Below are 8330 nucleotides of genomic sequence, written 5' to 3'. Positions count from 1 at the left end.
ATTCATATATATATATATATATATATATATAGACATGCAAAAGTGTCTTTTTATATAACGTGCTATATTACACCTCTACATGTTTTATCTCCTTTCTCTGAATTCCTTAGCACCAAGTTGTCTGAATTAGCACCTAATCACCTCTTCCCTTGTTCATGTTAATTTTATGCAGAGTCACTCAATCAAGACATTTTATTGAATGCCTATGTTTTTTAAGGAATTTGAGAGGATATGAAGCATTTACTGATGAAGATCAAAGACTATGGCCTTCAGTACAGATTAAATCTCAATATAAAGAAAAAAAAATCTTCACAATAAGACACCAATAAGCAGCATTATGATAAATCAGTAAAAGACTGAATTTGTGAAAGATTTCATTTTACTTGTACCCACAGTTAACACTCATGGAAGCAGCAGTCAAGAAATCAAATGATGTATTATACTGGGTAAATTTGCTGTAAAGCTTTCTTTATAGTGTTAAAGAACAAAAATGTTATTTTGAAGGCTAAGATGCACCTGTCCCAAGTCATGATATCTTCAATTGCCTCACATACATGCAAAAGCTGGACAAGGAGTAAGGACAATTGAAGAAGTATTGATGTCTTTGAATTATGGTGTTGGCAAAGAATATTGAACATATCACGGACTACCAGAAGAACAAACAAATCTATCTTGGATGAAATACAGCCAGAATGCCTTTTAGAAGTGAAGATGGCAAGACTCCCCCTGTAATTTGATCATGTCATCAGGAGGGGACCATCCCTGGAGAAGGATATCATGCTTGTTAAAGTAGATGGTCAGCAAAAATAGGAAGACTTTCAATTAGATGGATTGACACAGGTGGCTGCAACAACGGAGTCAAGCATAGTAATGATTGTGAGGATGGTGCAGGACTGGACAGTGTTTCTTTCTATTGTACAAATGGTCACTATAAGTTAGAACCAACTCCACAGCACTTAACAGCAACAATTGTAATAAAAATTGGAACAATTTCACATTTTAAAAGGAAGTGTTTAATATTTTCCATCTCTCATTAACAAAAAACAAATTTATTGAAACTTTGGGAGAATAAATTTTGTTAAATGGCAGTTTAAAAAATACGAATGGAGTTATATTGTCTCCCCAAATTCTACTAGGAGTATGCACTAAATGAATAAATGGGTAGAGAGATAGATAGATAAATAGATAGATAAATAAAATTGAACATTGCTTCTCTAGAATATAAGGTTTCAGAGGCCAGGGCTCCCATGTACAAAAAAGTACTCTGTAAATCTTATAAGTTAGTTTCTACTTTTTTAAAAGGCAAATACATATTGGATGTCAGAAGAGACTCTGAAACTTGCACGTGAGTGGAGAGTAGCTAATGCAAATGGAAGAAATGACAAGATAAAAGAACTGAACAGAGGAATTCAAAGAGAATCTCAAGAGAGAACAATCATGGGAGAATAGAAGGGCTGTATATGCACAAGGATATTACTCAGAGGCCAAGAGTGCATGGAGGGAAGGACACAGGAAAAAAAAGAGAGAGAGAGAGAGAATCTCGAGCAGACAAAGCCCTCTACTATAATGACATGTTCAAAGACTTGGAGTTAGAAAACCAAAAGGGAAGAACATGTTCAGCATTTCTCAAGCTGAAAGAACTGAGGAAAAAGTGTAAGTTGCAAAACTGAAAGGTTCTATGAGTAAAATATTGAATGATGCAGGAAGCATCAGAGGATGATTGAAGGAAAACACAGAGTCACTGTACCAAAAAGAACTGGTTGATCTTCATCCATTTCAGGAGGTGACATACATTCAAGACCCAATGGTATTGAATGAAGAAGTTGAAGCTGCTCTGAAGAAATTGGCAAAGAATGAGGCTCCAGGAATTGATGGAATACCCACTGAGATGTTTCAACAAATGGATGCCACATTGGAAGCACTCACTCAACTAAGACTAGAGATCTGGAAGACAGCTACCTGGCCAACTGACCTGAAGAGATTCATATGTGTACCCATTCCAAAGAGAGGTGATCCCACAGAATGTGGAAGTAATAGAATAATATCATTAACATCACATGCAAGTAAAATCTCACTGAAGATAATTCAAAAATGTTTGCAGCAGTATATTGACAGAGAACTTCCAGAAGTGCAAGCTGGATTCAGAAGAGGATGTGGAATAAGGAATATCATTGCTGATGTAGGATTGATCTTGGCTCAAAGCAAAGAATGCCAGAAAGATGTTTACTTGTGTTTAATTGACTATGTAAAAACATTTGATTGTGTGGATCATAACAAATTAAGAGTAATATTAAGAAGAATGGAAATTCCAGAACACTTAATTGTACTCATGAAAAATGTGTGCATAGACCAGGAGGCACAGAACACAGGGACAATGCATGGTTTAAAATCAAGAAGGGAGTGCATCAAGATTGCATCCTTTCACCATATTTATTCAATATGTATGCTGAGCAAATAATCCAAGAAGCTGGACTATATGAAGAAAAATGTGGCATCAGGATTGGAGAAAGACTCATTAACAGCCTGTGATACACAAATGACACAACTTTGCTTAGTGAAAGTGAGTATGACTTGAAGCACTTACTGAAGATTGAAGACTGCAATATGGATTACATCACAATATAAAGGAAACAAAATTCCTCACAACTGGACCTATAAGCAGCATCTTGATAAATGGAGAAAAGGTTGAATTTGTCAAAGATTTCACCTTGCTTGGTTCTATAATCAATACCAATGGAAGAAGCAGTCAGGACATCAGAAGAATTATAGCATTGGGCAAATTGGCTACAAAGGACCTCTTTCAAGTGCTGAAGGGCAAAGATGTCTCTTAAGGACTAAGGTGCCTGACAGAAGCCATGGTATTTTCTATCACCTCCTATTCATGTGACAGCGGGACAATGAATAAGGAAGACCTAAGAAGAGTGGATGCTTTTGAGTTGTGGTGCTGGCAAAGAATGCTGAAAAGAACCAGGGACTGCTAAAAGAACTAACAAATCTGTCCTGGAGGAAGTGCAGCCAGAACGCTCCTTGGAAGCAAGAATAGACAGACTTTGTCTCACCTACTTTAGTCAGGTTGTCAGAAGGGACCATTCCCTGGAGAAGGATGCCATGTTTGGTAAGGTGGAGGGTCACGAAAGAGGGGAAAGCCCTCAACAAGATGGATTGACACAGTGTCTGTGGGGATGGGCTCAATACAGCAAGTATTGTGGAGCTGGCACAGGACTGGGCTGTTTCATTGTGCTGTGCATAGGGTCGCTATGAGTCAGAGATGACTCAACAGCACCTAACAACAACAACAAATATATTCATGTTATTATTGTTGTTGTTATGTGCCATCGAGTCGGACTTAACTCATAGCGACCCCTCCTTGGGTTTCTGAGGCAGTATCACTATGGAAGTAGATTGCCCAAACTTCTGAGGAGTGGCTGGTAGGTTTGAACCACCAGCCTTCTGGTTAGCAGTCAAATGCCTTAGGCATTATGCCACCAGAGCTCCTAAACATATTGATGTTGTTATTGTTGTTGTTATGTACCGTTGAGTCAGACCCGACTCATAGCGACCCCTTCTTGGGTTTCCGAGGCAGTATCACTATGGAAGTAGATTGCCCCATCTTCCTTCCGAGGAGTGGCTGTTGGGTTTGGACCACCAATCTTCTGGTTAGCAGTCAAGTGTCTTAGCCACTATGTTACCAGAGCTCCATTGATAGACACATGAAATATTATAAGTTCTAAAGATATAGATAGGCTAAAACTGCAATGTAAGTACTCACCAGTAATTCAGTTATGCTGATAGTTAAATTATGCCCCCAAGGGATGGCAGTGGATGATAAAAATCTTTCTGTATAGCACTGAAAAAGTATCTCTTCCTATAATAATATTTCATAGCAAACACTCAAAACTATCTGTGTTATATAGCCACACGTATTTATTTAGCTGATGAGTCTGTAGCTCAGCAACTATGGATGAGCATGATCATGGTTAAGGTCACTTGTATGCCTGAGTGTCTACTGGGACACCAAGGACAACTCAGCTTGGCTCCATGTGTCTTTCACCCTCCAAGTAGCTCAGGGACACTGTCATGGCAATGGAAGAAGGACAACACTTACACCTCATTCCACTGGCCAGCTTTAGTTAAATGATTAAATCAACATAGGTAGGGCACTATAAAATTACTTTGCAAAACAACTTGCCTACGGAGTGAAGAACTGCAAGAAGGAACAGTTTTGTCATCAACCTTTCTCTGGGATTATTTTTTTTAAGCTTTCATTTATTACTTATGCAGAAGTATGAAGTCTCAGATACTTTGTCTGGTTATTAGCTTTGGGTCTATTTTTAACAACCCTAAGGAGAGATGATAATTTCCTAAATATTCTTATCTAAAGAAAAAAAAAAAGAAAGAAAGAAACCTTTTCACTTTATATAGAATTAGGAATCTGCAAGCTACGCAATTCAATATGTAAGATAATTAATATATGTACTCCAAAACAACCTATGTTTAAAAAAAGAATAGAAAATATGAGAGTAAGGCTCCCACTCAAATAGCTTTGCCTGGGATTATTTTTCCTACATTCTATATTTCTTGTCCATCGCTTATCCATCATTTTGTCACACTGTGGTGGCTTTAGTGATGCTGTGATGTTGAACTCTATGTCACCCATATTTCAAGCAACAGCAGGATAACACAGGGTGGACAGGTTTCAGCAAAGCTTCCAAACTTAGATGGGATAACAAGAAGGAAATGGTGTTACATTTCTGAAAAAAAGGAAAAAAATAGCATTGAAAATCTTACAAAAAGCAGTGAAGCATTTTCTGATATAGGGCTGGAAGATGTGCCCTTCAGGTTGGAGGGCACTCAAAAAACAACTGGAAAAGAGCTGCATCCTCAGAGTAGAGTCTACCTTAATGACATGGATGGAGTAAACTTTTCAAGACCTTCACACACACAACTAAAAATGAGAAGAAATAACTGAAAACATCTATTAATAATCCGAATGGAGAATATGTTGAGTGTGAATCTAGGAAAACTGGAAGTAGTGAAGAAAAATGAAATAGAATACATGGAGATCAATATCTTTGGCATCAATGAGCTGAAAAAATAATCAGGAGATGAACATGGAGTAATTATACCACTGATCCTAAGCCCTCATTTTCTTCAGTGAATTTCTTACAATGAATAATCTTTAATCATTTCTTCTCTGTCCTAAGGCATATTAATTCATGCAGCATATCATCACTGTAAGAGATAATGCATTTTTTTTTTAATTTTTAATTTTCATTGTGATTTGGGTGAAAGTTTACAGAGCAAATTCACTTTCCATACAGCAACTCACATACACTGTCTCATGACATTGACTGTAATTTCCCACAATGCAAAGGCTCCCTTCCCACTTGCTCCCCATAGTTACCTTTTCCTGGTGTCCTTCCCTTCCATGCACTCCTGCCTCCCAGTCTCTCTTCCTATGCATACACAGCCCTTCTAGTCTCCCATGATTGATCTCTCCAAGGAGAGTAACTACTTAATGTAAATGTTCAGCTCATGTGCCTGTCTCTTATTTGGCTGGAAGTCAGAGAAAGGGGTTCAATTCCAGACCTGAAGGGCAGCTAGGGTCTATAGACTCAGTGGTTCCATCTGGCTCTATCACACCAGCAAACCTGGTCCTTTTTTTTTTTTTTTTGAGTTTTATACCACATTGTTCTCCCATTCTATCCAGGATCACCTACATAGATCCCCCTCGGAGAGATTGATGGTGGTAGCCAGGCACCATTTAGTTCTTCTGCTCTCATAATCATATTGTCTGAGAATTGCCTGGTGTACCAGCCACTTAGACTAATGTTTCCATGCATCTTTGGTTTTCTTCTTTGTTCTTTGTTCTGGACGAGGAGAGACCCATCATTGCATTTATACGGTCGCTTGCAATCTTTTAAGATCCCAGTTGCTACTCGTCAAAGAAGGATGCTAAACAATGTTGTTGTGTAGCATGTCAAGCCAATTGAGCTTGATGTCCCTTGTGACCATGGTCCCGAGCCTACAGGTCCCACCATTTGTTTCCTCTAGGTAACTGGCTTTGGCCAAGAAGTGACTACAACATTGTCCTTTGTCAACTCTGTTAAATACCTGGGAATTCTTATAGAACATACAAATATACTTGTAGAAACATTGAATTCCAACCCTATACAAGGTCGTGGGCACACTCCTCCTTGCATAGACATACCTAATAGTTTAGCCTGTTCACCCATGTATCCATGTTTGCCTTCACTGACAACGCAGTACTGTGTGTGCAAAAAGGTTCACCTTTGTTGTATGTACCTCCCATGCATCTCCTATGTCTTTCTCTTCCTCAATGCCACCACATTGAACACTCACATCTGGTACATTGCCCTTCTCTTCACCCAAATAAATACTTGTCTCTACCTATCTAACAATGGTCCCTTCCTCTCCCACCCGTGGGAACCAACAAAGGAAATTTCCATATATATATATACCTTTCCTTGACTTTTTACAATAACAGACTAATACAATATTTGTCCTTCTGTGATTGACTTATTTCACTCAGCATAATGTCCTCCAAGTTCATCCACATTATGTGGTGTTTTGCTGATTCTACGTTATTCTTTAGGGTTGCATAGTATTCCATTGTGTGCATGTACCATCATAGTTTGGTTATACATTCTTCTGTTGAAGGATACCTAAGTTTTTTCCATCTTTTGGCTATTGTAAATAGTGCTACGATGAACGTGGGTGTGCATATGTCTGTTCCTGTCCTGGCTCTCACTTCTTTAGGATATATACCTAGTAATGGAATATCTGGATCATATGGTATTTCTAATTCCAACTTTTTAAAGGAATCTCCATACTGCTTTCCACAGTGGTTGTACCATTTTACAGTCCTACCAGCAGTTTATGAGAGTCCCAATCTCTCCATATCCTGCAAGCATTTGTTATTTTCTCTTTTGTTGAACTTTGTTACTGGTGCTGGAGCAATATGTTATCTCATTGCTGTTTTGATTTGCATCTCTCTAATGGCCAATGATCATGACCATTTCTTCATATGTTTGTTGGCCGCCTGAATATCATCTTTGGTGAAGTGTCTATTCACGTCCTCTGCCCTTTTTTAAATTGCAGTGTTTGTCTTTTCGTTGTTGAGATGTTGGGATTTTCTATAAATTCTAGAGATAAGTCCCTTGTCAGATATGTCATTGCTGAATATTTTTCCCAGTCTGTAGGTTCTCTTTTGATTCTTTTGGAGAAGTCTTTGGAAGCACATAAGAATTTAATTTTTAGAAGGTCCCATTCATCTAGTTTCTCTTCTTCTGTTTATGCAGTCTGAGTTATACTTGATAGTTTATTTATGCTGTGTATTAGGGCCCCTAATATTGCCCTAGTTTTTCCTTGAGGAAGTGTATAATTTTAGGTTTCACATTTAAGACTTTGATCCATCTGGAGTTGTGTATGGTGTGAAGTATGGATCTTGTTTCATTTTTCTACAAATGGATATCCACTTTTGCCAGCACCATTTGTTAAACAGACAATCTCTTCCCCATTTAATGGGCTTCGGCCCTTTGTCAAAAATCAACTGACCAAATGTTGATGGATGTATTTTGGGGTTCTCTAGTCCATTGGTCTGTGTGTCTGTCATTGTATCGATAGCAGGCAGTGTTGACAACTGTACTGTACAGTAGGTTGTAAGGTATGGGAGTGTGAGACCTCCTACTTTGTTCTTCTTCTTCAGTGATGCTTTGCTTATCCAAGGTGGCTATCATTTCCATATAAAGTAAGTGATTGATTTTTCCATATCCTTAAAGAATGTTGATGGGATCTAGATTGGGATGGTGTTGAATGTATAGATTGCTTTGGGTAGAACTAACATTTTCAAAATGTTCAATCTTTCTATCCACAATTATGGTATGTTCTTCCATTTATGTAGATTTCTTATGGTTTCTTGAAGTAATTTTCTAATAGTTTTCTTTGTACAGGTCTTTTATGTTCCTGGTAAGATTTATTCCCAAGTATTTATTTATTTTTTATTTTTTATTTTTTTTGATAGCTATTGTAACCAGAAGGCTGGAGGTTCAAACCCACCAGCCACTCCTAGGAAGGAAGGTTGGGCAACCCTACTTCCATAGTGATACTGCCTCAGAAACCCAAGGAGGGGTTGCTATGAGTTGGGGCCAACTCAACGGCAAATAACAACAACAACAACAACATTGTAAATGGTATTGATTTACTTATTTCTTTTTCAGTAATTTGCTGATGTAGAGGAATCCAACTGATTTTTGGATATTGATCTTGTTTCCTGCCACTAAGCTGAATATCTCAACTAGTTCCAGTAG

Source organism: Orycteropus afer, unplaced genomic scaffold (genome assembly GCF_000298275.1).
Source record: "Orycteropus afer afer isolate SDZICR_OR568_19922 unplaced genomic scaffold, OryAfe1.0 scaffold00051, whole genome shotgun sequence".
Lineage (NCBI taxonomy): Eukaryota > Metazoa > Chordata > Mammalia > Tubulidentata > Orycteropodidae > Orycteropus > Orycteropus afer.
Note: the sequence above shows the minus strand (reverse complement) of the source record.